Consider the following 13,985-nt stretch of genomic DNA (forward strand, 5'->3'; position numbering starts at 1 on the left):
TGTGGAGGACATAGGTGCCTTCTATCTTTCACAAGCAAGGCCTAGCAAGTGAGGTGATTTGTCTCAGATCGCTTAGTTAGTTGGCAGTCTGACTTTAGAATCTGAGTTCTTTTTTTAAATTATTTATTTATTTTTATTTTATGTGCATTGGTGTTTTGCCTATATATGTCTGTGTGAGGGTGTCAGATCTTGGAGTTATAGACAATTGTCACCTGCCATGTGAGTGCTAAAATTTGAACCTAGGTCTTCTAGAAGAGCAGTCAATGAATAGTCTTAACTGCTGAGCCATCTTTCCAGCCTAGAATCTGAGTTTTTTACCTCTCTGTACTGGCACTGAAACACATAGAAGAGGAAAGGGCCAACCCAGGAGCCACTGAATTCTCAACCTTAGGATCCTTTTTGGAAAAGAGGTGAAGCCAAGCGTGGTGGCACATACTGTGATCCCAGCACTCAGGATCCCGAGTTCAAGGTTAGCCTGAGCTACATAGTCATACCTTAACTCAAAATGGGGGTGGGGTGGGGAGTGGTAGCTGGAAAAATGCTCTTACCATCAAGCCTGAAGACCTGAGTTTGCTCCTTCGAACTCACATGGTAGAAGGAACAAACCAATTCCTGCAAATTGTCTTTTGACAATCACATGCATACACACTGTGGCAAGTACTGCCCATTCCCCACCCTCTCAAATTTTTATGTAATTTTAAAATTTAAAAAAGGGAGAACATTGTCAAAGTTAATATTAGCGGCAGAGCAGGCCTGGCCAGTGTATTTAGTAGTGACCAGTTCTCCTGAAAAAGGATGTTTTCCCTCAGATGTCAAGGAGTTAGTGGCATGTAAATAACAAGTAAGTGACACACATGCATGCCCAACAGTGTCTTTTACTGTTCACCCAAATTTGGGACTCAAATTCTCACTGAAAATGTGGGATGGATTCTTCCCCCATCACCCAATGTCCTTAGTCATTCATTCATTCCTGGGTGAGTTTTTTCTGAATGATCTGCAGGTGCAGTGTTCCCTTAGGGGTGGCTGCTAGATCTAAGAACAAACTTAGAAATGACCTACTTTGCAGAAGTAAGAGATTACCCACCTCCATGGTGACCACAATGGGTCACTCTCCCTGGATATGTACTTTGTAGCCAAACAGAGCAAGACTTGAGAAGCCCAGGATCCCTTTGGAGGTAGACAGGTCTAGCTGCCTTCATTGTAGAGTGTACACCATCCAGCTATAGCCTGGGAAAGACCCTGTGTGAAGGACAGTGAAGGCAGGCTTTTATCCTGAGACCTCCAGGTGGGAGGCTACCTGTCACTTAGAGACCTCCTGTAATGTAATGTGAGTTTTGTGTGTGTGTGTGTGTGGTTTTTCGAGACAGGGTTTCTCTGTGGTTTTGGAGCCTGTCCTGGAACTAGCTCTTGTAGACCAGGCTGGTCTCGAACTCACAGAGATCTGTCTGCCTCTGCCTCCCGAGTGCTGAGATTAAAGGCGTGCGTCACCACCGCCCGGCTTGTAATGTGAGTTTGTAAGAATACACATTTTTCCATGATGACGCTTTTTTTATTTATGTGCACATGTGTGTACACACACAGAGAGAGAGATTAAAATAGAAAAGAAATGGGAAAACAATGGCCTCTAACCAAATGCCAATGGGATTGATAAGGCATAGCAGAGTGAGCCAGTTGCCCTGCTCTCTTGCAGCAGACTCTGCATATGCAACCACAGGAGCAAAAAGAAACCTAGATTTATGGCATAATTGAAGAAAGTGGTTGTGATAAAAAGGATGAAGATGTTTCTGAGAAAATGATGCTAGCAAAATCCCTTCACATGAAAGGAACTCCTCAAGACATTTTGCAACAGCATAACCACAAAGGAAGGAACATTAGAGGCTTTTTGTGATATCTACTGTGAAATATATTTTTGGTCTTTGTCCAGCTTACCAGCACAGACCCCTTGACTCTCAGTCTCTAGAGGGTTAAGTCTTTGTATGCTAAGGGGCTGGCTGACAACTGGGACTCCTGAGGCCCAAGATGGGGGCTGTTTGCCAGCAAGTGATTTAACCAGTCATAGCTTCTGTAAGAAGAATTAGGTTGAGGGGAACCCTAGATAGGTGAACACAAGTTGGCTCATGGAGCATAGTGCCCAGGGAGGAACTGGGAGCATGTCCCCTTGCTCTGAGTCCCTCCAGGAGTTCTTACTTTCTTTTTTCTTTCTTCTTCTTCCTTTCTTTCTTTTTTTCTTTTTTCTTCATTTCTTTTTGTTGTTGTTTTTGTTTTGTTTTGTTTTTTTGAAACAGGTTCTCTGTGTATTCCTGGCTGTCCTGGAACTCTCTCTGTAGACTAAGCTGGCCTCAAACTCAGAAATCCACCTGTCTCTGCCTCTTGAGTGCTGGGATTAAAGATGTGTGCTACCACTGCCCGGCTAAGAGTCCTTTATAATGAACCAGTAATGTTTCCCTGTTCTGGAAGACAGGGTGGGAAATCCAGTTTATAGCTGGCGGGTGGAAGTGTAAGAGATCTGCTTTTTACCAGCTGTGAAATAGGATTAACCTTGTGAGACTGAGCTCTCAGCCGGTGGAATCTGTCCCTGTCTTCAGGTAGACAGTGTCAGAATTGAATTTGAGACCACACAGTTGTCATCCAGTGCAGAACTGCTTTCTGGGTGTGTATGTGAGCATGGTCACAAAACATTCTGTGTTTTGAAGATTTTGAGTTTACCTTTTCCTACCCCCCCCCCCATATTGGATATTAAACCCACAGCTTTGTACATGCCAGGCAAATGTAGCTCTACCTCTGAGCTACATTATCCATCTTTCTCATACATATCTAAGCATATCCAAACTTAGAAAGGATGTAACAGTTTGTTAAAGCCAGAAAAGATGTTCTAGGTCCATCTCTGAAGTTATGTGAGAAGCCAGTAATTATTCCTGAGTAATTGCTTTTGTTTGTTTTGAGACAGGGTCACACTATGTAGCCCAGGCTTTCCTCAAACTCTTGACCCTCCTGCCTCCGCCTCTCAAATGCTGAGATTTACAAGTGTGTGCAACCATACCTGGTTTACCCTAAACCAGCTTTGAAATGAGAAATCAACTGGTATGGTGGTACCCACCACCCAAGTACTCAGGACTCTAAGGCAAGAGGATCACAAGTTTAAAAACCACAAATCTGAGGCCAGCCTGGGCTATATAGTAAGACCCTGCTCAAAAGAACAAAAAATAAAATAAAAACAAGTTAACTTTAGGTCTTAATGTTTCTAGTGATTTAAGTTACATATTAAGACAAAAGGAAGGATACTGGGTACAAAATTCAATTGATAGAATGCTTGCCTAACACACACACACAAAGCCCTGGGTTCAGTCCCCAAATAGCATAAAAACAGGCATTGTGGCATATGCCTGTAATCCCAGCACTTTGTTAGGAGGAGAAAGATCATATATTCAAGGTTCTTTTTCTTTCGTTTAGATTTATTTACTTATTATATATACAGTGCTCTGCCTGCATATATGCCTGCAGGCCAGAAGAGGGCACCAACATGTGGTTGCTGGGAATTGAACTCAGGACCTTTGGAAGAGCAAGGCAGTGCTCTTAACCGCTGAGCCATCTCTCCAGCCCCATATCTGGGGTTATTCTTAACTACACAATGAGTTTTCATACCAGCCTGGGCCACATGAGACTTCATCTCAAAAAAAGGACAAGCCTTAACATCATGCAGGTATTTAAACGTGAGTGATTTGTGTCAGAGGTTTGATAGGAAAAACTGTTTCTTACTGAGTGCCTGGGCCTAACAGACATTAACAACTGAATTCCAACAACCACGGCACTCTAAGGAAATCAATCCTTAACCACTTGGTGTTGCTGGGAGAAACAGACTCAGAGCTCTGTAGTTTGTAGACAGGATTCAGCAGGTAAAGTGATCTAATCCATTGTGTTTAATTGTTAAATAATAACTCACAGGATCAAATTTGTGGCTTCAGGGTGTGACCTATAGTCACACACATAAAATTTGATACCACATCTACTGCTGAAGTTGTACCTTTGTGCGTAAGGTATATTAAAGTACCTTTAATACATAACAGGGAAGTGTGGTGTAAGACAGCAGGCTTGTCTCTTAAGTAAGCAGCACTCATTTTTTTTTTTTTTACTTTTTTATTCTTCTCTCATATGTTACTTCCTGACTGAAGTTTCTCTTCTTCCCTACCCACCCCCCACCTCCCCTCTCCTACAGATCTACTCTCCTTCTGTCTCCTCTCAGAAAAGAGAGGTCCTCCCAGGGACATCAACCAATCATGGCATAACAGACTGCTATAAAACAGGCATATCACATCAAGGCTGGACGAGGCAACCCAGTAGGAGGAAAAGGGTCCCATAGGTAGGCAAAAGAGTGACCACCCCATTCCCATTGTTAGGAATCCTACAAGAACAGCAGGCTATTCAGCTGTAACATATACAGAGGACCTAGGTCAGACTCCTACAGGCTCCCTGATCTCTGCAAGCCCCTATGAGTCCCAATTAGTTGATTCTGTGGGCCATGTTCTCTTGGTGTCCCTGACCCCTCTGGTTCCTCTTAACCTTCCTCCCCTTCCTCTGCAGGACTCCCTGAGCTCCGCCTAATGTTTGGCTGTGGGACTATGCCATCTGTCCCCATCAATTGCTGGATGAAGTCTCTCTGGTCTCTTTGATGAGGCTTCTGCTAGACTCCAGTCCCAGAATACTCTGCAGGCAAGACAAGCTGTAGGTCAAAGGTTTTGTGGCTGGTTTGATATCCCAATCCCTCTCTCTACTGAGGCCTTGCCTTGATGTGGGAGTGTCATATATCAATCTGTTGATTTCATTGGTTAAGTAATAAAGAAACTGTTTGGCTGGCCCTCAAGGTTAAAACATAGGTAGGCGGAGTAAACAGAACAGAATGCTGGGAGAAAGAAACTGAGTCAAGGAGTCGCCATGATTCTCCCACTCCAGGCAGACACAGGTTAAGATCATTCCTGGTAAGCCAGCTCGTGGGCTACAGCAGATTATTAGAAATGGGCTAGTCCAGGTGCGAGAGCTAGCCTAGAAGAGGCTAGATAGAAATGGGCCAAGCGGTGTTTAAAAGAATACAGTTTCCGTGTAATTATTTCGGGTAAAGCTAGCCATGTGGGCAGCCGGGTGCCGGGGACGCAGCCCCGCTGCTCCTAATTCAACATTGCCTGGTTACAGAAGATGGCCAGTTCAAGTCCTTTGCTAGTGTTGCTCTCACAGTTTCTGTGGAGTTTCCATTACACTAGGTTTCCACCTCACCTCTGAAATGGCCCCAGTTCTAGTCATTTCTCCCAGTATCACACACATACACACACTTGATCCCTCCTGTTCCCAACCCCACCTGCCCTTAGTCCACCCACAAAATCTGTTCTATTTCCCCTTCCTAGGGAAATCCTTTCACACACACCCCTTAAGTCTCCTCTCAAGTTCCATCCATTTGCCTGTAAATTTCATGATGTCATTGTTTTTATAGCTAAGCAATACTCCATTGTGTAAATGTGCCACATTTTCTTTATCCATTCTTCAGTTGAGGCACAGCTAAGTCATTTCCAGTTTCTGGCTATTATGAATAAGTCTGCTATGAACATAGTTGAGCAAATGTTCTTGTGATAGATGGAGCGTCCTTTGGGTATATGCCTAGGACTGGTATAGCTGGGTCTTGAGGTAGATGGATTCCCAGTTTTCTGAGAAACTGCCATATTGATTTCACAGCACTTATTTTTAAAACTTAGAAAATACTGAAAACATTGGAAGAGAAAACAGAAGATGACCAGGAGAAAGTGTTTTAGAAAATATTTCAAAAAGCATCTGGTTTTTTTTTTTTGAAGTAGAAGAAAAGTAAAGGTTGTTTGTGCTTATTTAAAATATAAAAACAAAATACAGGCTTCGGGAAATTTATAAACTTGTTTTGATTTTCTTTTTTGGCATCTCACCATTACATAAATTTAGACAGTGTTATTTTGCTACAATTTAGTAAGCTATTCCATTATTTTGAGTTATGTATTTAATTTCTTTTTACATTTTACTTACTTATTTATTTTTGTGAGTGAGTGCACGCACACTTACGCATACATGTGTGCATAGACACATGCTTGTATGGAGAGTGGAGGACAATTAGGGGAATCAGTTCTCTCCTTAAACAATGTAGGTTCCCAGGATTGAGCCCAGCTTGTCTGGTTTGGTGGCAGGCATTTTAGCCACTGAGCTATCTTCTCAGCCCCCAAACCAGCTTCTTAAATTGAAAACAAAATAGATTTTTCTTCTAATCAGTATACTAAAAAGCCATGGGCTTCCTCTTTTCTTCTTTACTTCTCTTGACTTTGGAGACGGTCTCATGCAGCCCCGGCTACCCTCCAACTCAAAACCTTCCCATCTTAACTTTCTGACTGCTAGAAATATAAGCATGTACCACTGTTTGTGTTTTCTCTTACTGATTTTTTCCTTTTTTAAATTTTTTTCTTTTTTTTTCTTTTTTTTTTTTTTTGATTTTTCGAGACAGGGTTTCTCCGTAGCTTTTGGTTCCTGTCCTGGAACTAGCTCTTGTAGACCAGGCTGGCCTCGAACTCACAGAGATCCTCCTGCCTCTGCCTCCCGAGTGCTGGGATTAAAGGCGTAAAATTTACACTTCCTCCCCTCCTCCCATTCACCTCCCGCTCCCCCACTCACTCTCCTCCCTCCCCCCCCTCCTTAAGAGAGGGCAGGGAACCCTGCCCTGTGGGAAGTTCAAACCCCCCCTCCCACACACACAAACATACATCCAGTTCTAGGAAGCTTTACATCCAAATAGACAAATAGACTAGGGTCCCAAAAGCTTACTGATTTTCAAATTGATAGTCTTTAGTTTTAAAAGATAGAGCTAGGCATGGTGGCACACACCTTTGATCCCAGCACTCAGGAGGCAGAGGCAATTGTAACTCTGTGAGTTCGAGGCCAGCCTGGTTTACAAAGTGAGTTCCAAGACAGCTAGGGCTACACAGAGAAACCATATCTCAAAAAACAACAACAACAAACAAACAAAATGAAAGGCAAAAACAAAAAATCAGAAAAAGAATATGAAGAAATAATTTTTTAAAAAAATATGCAAGGTTGGGAAGATGGCTCAGTGGATAGAATGCTTGCCATGTAAGCATGAGAATCTGATTTCAGATTCCCAGCATCTGCATAACAGCCCTAGCATTGGGGAAATGTGGAGAGTAGCCAAAGACAGAAGAATCTCGAGGACTTACTAGCCAGTAAGCTCCCGACTCAGCGTCTTAAATAACATACCCAGGTATAGTGACACACAACTTTAATCCTAGCCCTAGGAGACAGAAATAAATGGAACTCTGTGAGTTCAAGGCCATCCTTGTCTTCATAGTGAGTTCCAGGCCAGCCAGGGCTACATAGTGAGACCCTCTCTCAATAATAATAACAATAATATGAAGAGTGATAGAAGAAGACACTCAACATCAGCCTCTGGCCTTCACACGTACATTCACGTGCAAAGAAGCATACTGAGTCATATGTTTAACTGACAGTACCCGCCCATGCCACACACTGTCCTAGCACTGTATACACACTGACACTGCAGTCCCACGACAACCCTGTGAGATGTGTGTCATTAGCATCATATCCCATTCATAAATACGGGAGCAAGTTCAAAGAATCACTTGCCCAGGTCAACTAGCTAGCTACTGGTAATTAGTTGACTAGATCCTAGCTATATGGCTTATTGTTCCAGTTTAATTTTGTTTTGTTTTGTTTGTTTGTTTTTCTGAGACAGGGTTTTTCTCTGTAACCCTGACTGTCCTGGAATTTGTTCTGTAGACCTGGCTGGCCTTAAACTGACAGAGATCCACCTGCCTCTGCCTCCTGAGTGCTGGAACCATTACCCGTCACCAATTTAGTTTTTTATACAGCAGAAAGATAGTTTTCTGATATGGCAGTCAGATGATCCTGTCATCATTACTCAGTGAAATAAAGATACTGTTAAGCACACAGCTGCCACAGGGCCAAAATCTTTGGGACTATATAAAGCATGACTACTTATTTCAGCATGTGTGCCACATGAGCACACATGCATGCATTGGAAATTGGAATTCAACTTCAGGTGTTCAGGTGCAATTATGGTTCCCCTGAATGATGGTTTTTTTTTTTTTTGAGACACTATGGAGACCAGGATGGCCTTGAACTCACAGAGATCTATTTATTTCTATCTCCTAGGGCTAGGATTGAAAGTGTGTGCCATTATACCTGGGTATGTTATTTGAGACAGGATTATTCACTGAATCGGGAACTTACTGGCTAGTAAGCACTCAAGAGTCTTCTGTCTTTGGCTGCTCGCCACATTTCCCCAATTGGAGGTAGATGACACATGCACCCTGGCATGTGAGTAGAGGCCAGAGGACAACTTGCAAGAGTTGATTTCCCACTTCCCATGTGGGTCTGGGTAATTGAATTTGAGTTGTCAGGCTTGGCAGCAGGTGGCTTTATCCAGTGTAATAAAACACCTGACACAAGCAACTTAAAAGAGGAAGGGTTTCTGTAGGCTCATGGGCTTTGGTCTCTCATGGTCACAGAAGCTGTGGCAGAGTTCTAGCAGTGGAAGAGTGTGGCAGAGGCTCTTCACATCTTAGTGGATCAGGAAGCAGTGAACTTGTGCCAGAACTAGACAAAGCCATATCCTTCCAGACCCACCACCAGAGACCCACTCTACTGGGTAGGTCCCTTATCCAAAAGGTTCCACAGCCTCCCAAAACAGCACCATCAGTTGGTGACTGTGTGTTCAAACACATGCACCTGCAAGAGGTATTTCACGTTTGAACCTGACAGGCCACATAGAGGAAAGTTTGTGAGATCCTTAATAGTTTAGCATTTATGCTGCCTGATTCCTCGGTCATATATCCTACATTTGAATCTGAAAGAACATCACCTGTTTTTCATTATACTTTATCAATTTTGCCCATCCTCTGAGTCTTTGCATTTGGAAGCATACAAACAGAAAATTACCATTTCAACCCATCTTTCACAATTTGTTAAATTGGTCTTTTTTTCTTCTAGAAGACTGGCTCAGGGGGGTCAAAGGAATGGCCTATCATGCTGAGGGAGACACAGTGTTTTAAAAGGTAGTCGATAACAATGTTAGCAAAGATGTAACAAGCCAGGTGTGGTGGTACATGTCTTCAATCACAATGCTTGGGAGGTAAAAGCAAGCTAATCTCATGAGTTTGAGCAGGCCTACTCTACACAGTGAGTTCAGGTCAGCCAAAGAAACCTTCTCTCAAAAAATAAATTAAAATACAGAAAAACTGAAGATCTCATATATTGTTGGTAGGTATGTAAAATGAAACAGCTGTGTTGCAAAAAAGTCTCAGTTCCTTAAATTCTCATGTGACACAACAGTTCTGCTTCTGAGATGCTTATGAGAAATGTAATATATGATCTTAAACATTAATTACAGCTGATGATTAAAAAGTCAATTTGTGATCCATCCCTATAATGAAGTATTATTTAGCCATGAATAAATGGAGAACTGATGCATACTGCCACATGGTTGAGCCTCTAAAACATGCTAAGTCAAAGAAGCCAAATAAAAGGGCCATGTATTGCATGGTTCCATTTATATGACAGATCCAAAAACATTCATAAACAAACACAAAACAGAATTTGAGGTTTCAAATGAGGATTGGTTACCTAATGAGTAGTGGAATTCTTTTGGTGTGGTAAAAATGTTTTTGGAATAGGCAGTGGTGTGGGTTGCACGGCATTGTGACTATACTAAGTGTAACTATTTACACTTAAGGGTACTTTACTGATAGCAACAACAAAAAGTAAATTGGGTTGGAGAAATGGCTCAGCAACTGAATACACTTGCTGCTCCTGTAGAGAGGACCCAAGTTCAATTCCCAGCACCCACAGCAGTAAGCTCACAATCACCTGTAACTCCAGCTCCAGGGGATATGGGACCTCTGACTTCCACAGGCATTCACATTTCCCCACACAAGTGTTCAACCGTCCGTATGTCCATGTGTCAGTTTGTCCGTGTGTGTGTGTGTGTGTGTGTGTGTAAAATTGAAAGTTAAAAATTTTAAAAGAACTGGAAACCTCTGTGCTCATGTCTCAGGAATAGTTGTGAGGCTGGGTGAAGGTGTCCTAGTGGTCCATCAGCAAGAACTCCCAGATGGACAGAACAGAGGAGAGCTGGCAGCAGGAACCAACATCTTACCATCTCTTACCTGGGCTCATTGATAAACTTTTCATGAGACAAGGATGTAAGGAGAAGAGTTAGAGCTTTGTGGGAGCCTAGGCAGTTTGGATGCTCACCTTACTAGACCTGGATGGAGGTGGGTGGTCCTTGGACTTCCCACAGGGCAGGGAACCCTGATCGCTCTTTGGGCTGACGAGGGAGGCGGTGGCGAGGAAGAGACAGAAATCTTTAATAAATAAATAAATTTTTAAAAAAAGAGATAAGCTATAAAAAAAATGCTTGATTGGCTAAGTAAGTTGACATGGGGTACTGGATTCCTATCTAGGAATCAATTTAGTTTTGAAACTACAGCCATCTTTTGCTGTAGACCTAGTCTTCACCTACAACACTATAAAGGGATTATTAAAATATAGACATACATGACTTGATTTGACATTGGAATAAAGAATAACAAGAGTTACAGAATTTCATGGGAATAGATGATCCCACCTGCATGGGAGTGGCAGAGAAACTGAAGTCTGAGGATGTTTAATGGGCTACAGAGGAGTTCAAGAATCTATGCTTTCTCTTAGGGAATAAGGGCGGTCTCCACTTATCTGGGTATTGGAGCTTGTAGAGAGGATCATGGGAAATAATGTGCAAAAGAAAAATGGAACCTTGTTTCTTGGTGATTTTGTATGCATCATCTCAAATTGAGGAATGAGTATTAATGGCACCAAAGGTTGGGAGTTATTAGAAACTGACTCATTTTAGGAGTCAAAGTACAAAGGTACAGTACAAATTACTAGATGAGTAAGGAGGCACATTGGATAGCAGACACCTTATAACCATGACCTGCACCTCACAGGCCAGCAGTCCACTCCTGTGACTCTGCAGGGCCCCAGGACTGAGGCATCACTCAGGCACAGCTTCCACTTTGGTCAGGATAGGATTTGTGGCACACCATTACATTAATCAATTCATTGGTTTTTTTTCTTTCTCTCCTCCCTTTCTCATCATTCTACTCCTGTTTTGTTGTTTTTGTCCTAACACACACACATACACACATGCACGTGCGTACACACACACACACACACACACACACACACACACACACACAGAACATGGTGGTGCATACCTTTAAGCCCAGCACTTTGGAGGCAGAGACAGCCAGATCTCTGAGATTGAGGTCAGCCTGGTCTACAGAATAAGTTCTCGGTCTACATAGCAAGTTCCAGAACGTCCTACAGGAAGAAACCTTGCCTTGGAAAAAATGAAAACAACCATTGTGCTGCACACCTTTAATACCAGCATTTGGGAGGAAGAGGCAGGCAGATCTCTGAGTTCGAGGCCAGCCTGGTCTACAAAGTAAGTTACAGGACAGCCACAACTATTACATAGAGAAACCTTGTTTTCAAAACCAAACCAAAACAAAAACCAGGTAGGTAGGTAGATCTCCTGTAGTTCAGGTTGACTTCAAACTCTGTGTAGCTGAAAATGACCTTGAACTTCTGATCCTCCTGCTTCTACTTCCTGAGAGCTGGGATTACAGGTACGTGTTCCCTTGCCTAGCTAATGTAGCTAATGCAGTGCTGGCAGTAGACACTGGGACCTCATGTATGCTAGGTGAACACTCTACCAACTGAACAACATCTTCAGCTCTTGCTTAGGTCTTTTGTAGCCCAGGCTGGCCTCAAACTTACCGTGTAGCTAAGGATGCCCTGGAACTACTGATCCTCCTCCTTCAGCTTTCTAAGTACAAGCACAAAGATTGCAGATGTGTACCACTGTGCTTGTTTTATATGCTGCTGGACCTCGCACATACCCAAGCATCATTTCACCAACTAAGCTCGATCCCCAGCTTTTCTCTAGTTCCTGAGCCAAGGCCTTGCTATGTAGCTCAGCGTGACCTCAAATTCAAAGCCCTCCCACCTCAGTCTCTCCTGAGTTAGCCTGTACCACCATGTCTGGCTCTGATTAAATATCTTAATTTTATCACTCTTTTATTCTGTACTCAATCCAGCTTAATTTCCCATTCATATTAATGCTGTATAACTTACAAGTCCTCTGGGATGTTGAAAATGACATACTTTGATTTTGTAATGAAAATTAAAACCTACATTCTAAAAAAAATTATATCCTGGCTGAAAAATGAACCTAATAAACATCAAATTTAGTTTTTCTCTTTATTGTCTTAAAGTGTCTATTTTTACATAATTATACCCATGGCTATAAATAATTTTGGTCAGCCCTCTCTTTCTAGGGAATCTTCAAAGTTGCTGTGTAGCCAAGAATGACCTTGAACTTCTGATTCTTCTGCCTTTACCTCTCAAGTACTTGGATTACAGGTGTGTGCCACTATGCCCTGTGTATGTGATTCAAGGTACCTGGGACTGACCCCAGAGTTTTATGCATGCTAGGCATGTAGCTCTGCCAACTGAGCCACATCCCAGTGCCCCCAAGCCTTTAATGAGAGGTAAGAGTCATTTTGACTATTTCTGAAACTTATATTTTTTAATTTTTATTAATTAATTTTTTTGGTGCTGGTGAACCCAGGGCCTCACACCTTTACTTGGAGTGATAAACAATTTGTTGCTTTTCTTTTTTTTTTTTACTTGCCACTACTAAGAATTAAACCTAGGACCTCATGAATGCTGGCCAGATGCTCTTCCACTGAACTGTCTTCCCCACTGGTGGTATTCACTCTTTTTGATGGCTGTCTATATTTCACTCTAAGTTTTGCTCTGTTGGAGCTGGATGATAGAGAGGAAGAGAAGCGCTGTGATACTGAGGAGGGGTGGGACTTCTTTGTTCTTGGCTCATAGAAAAAACTGGACAGAGGAAAATTCATTCTGGGTATTCTGAAAAACCACATAAAACTAAAATACGAGCTGATAATCAAGAGATAACAGGAGTGTTTTCTTTCCTATTTAGTTTTATAATATTTTAGATTTACTTATTTCACTTTATCTGTATAAATGTTTTGCCTGTATACAGATATGTATGTGTGCCATGTGCATGCCTGTTAGGTCCTTTGGAACTGGGGTTATGGATAGTTGTGAGACATATGAGTTCTGGGAATCTGGTCCTCTGAGAAGAATGGACTGCTCTTAACCTGAGTCATCTCTCCAGCCCCTCCTTTCTAATTTAAATGAGCATCTGCTGTCTAGTAAGCCCTGTCTAGTTTTGAAGAACTTCCTTTCAGAGACTTTCTGGTGGTGTATCACATCAGGTGATGATGAGGAGTATTCAGTGATGGATGAAAGGATGGAGTGGAGGCCGGGCGGTGGTGGCGCACGCCTTTAATCCCAGCACTCGGGAGGCAGAGGCAGGCGGATCTCTGTGAGTTTGAGACCAGCCTGGTCTACAAGAGCTAGTTCCAGGACAGGCTCCAAAACCACAGAGAAACCCTGTCTTGAAAAACAAACAAAAAAAAAGAAAGAAAGAAAGAAAAGATGGAGTGGATGCTGGGCGGTGGTGGCGCACACCTTTAATCCCACCACTTAGGAGGCAGAGGTAGGCGGATCTCTGTGAGTTTGAGGCCAGCTTGGTCTACAAGAGCTAGTTCCAGAATAGGCTCCAAAGCTACAAAGAGACCCTGTCTCGAAAAAGAAAGAAAAGAAGGAAGGAAAAAGGGAAGGATGGAGTGGAATTGCTTTTGCTAGCAGTAGGCAACCTGTGTTAGGGAAGGTATATTGTGAGGTGGATGTCTGACACAAACATTCCAGTGAAAACCTGCAAATATAAAGGTCCTGGGATAGGCCTCTGTCCTTGGGGAAACAAGGAAATCAGGAAGGGGTGAGCTCTGTAGATA

General features: G+C 42.6%; 1 protein-coding gene and 1 long non-coding RNA gene across 2 annotated transcripts in view; one reads left to right on the plus strand and one right to left on the minus strand.

The window, feature by feature from the left end:
• The window catches only part of Baiap2l1 (BAR/IMD domain containing adaptor protein 2 like 1), a 98,201-nt gene that overhangs the window by 48,317 nt on the left and 35,899 nt on the right, over positions 1–13,985 (plus strand). The gene's annotated exons all lie outside the window — the stretch shown is intronic.
• Positions 1–13,985, minus strand: part of LOC142840243 (uncharacterized) — a 29,717-nt gene that overhangs the window by 1,302 nt on the left and 14,430 nt on the right. The window lies entirely within an intron of this gene.

Source organism: Microtus pennsylvanicus, chromosome 1 (genome assembly GCF_037038515.1).
Source record: "Microtus pennsylvanicus isolate mMicPen1 chromosome 1, mMicPen1.hap1, whole genome shotgun sequence".
Lineage (NCBI taxonomy): Eukaryota > Metazoa > Chordata > Mammalia > Rodentia > Cricetidae > Microtus > Microtus pennsylvanicus.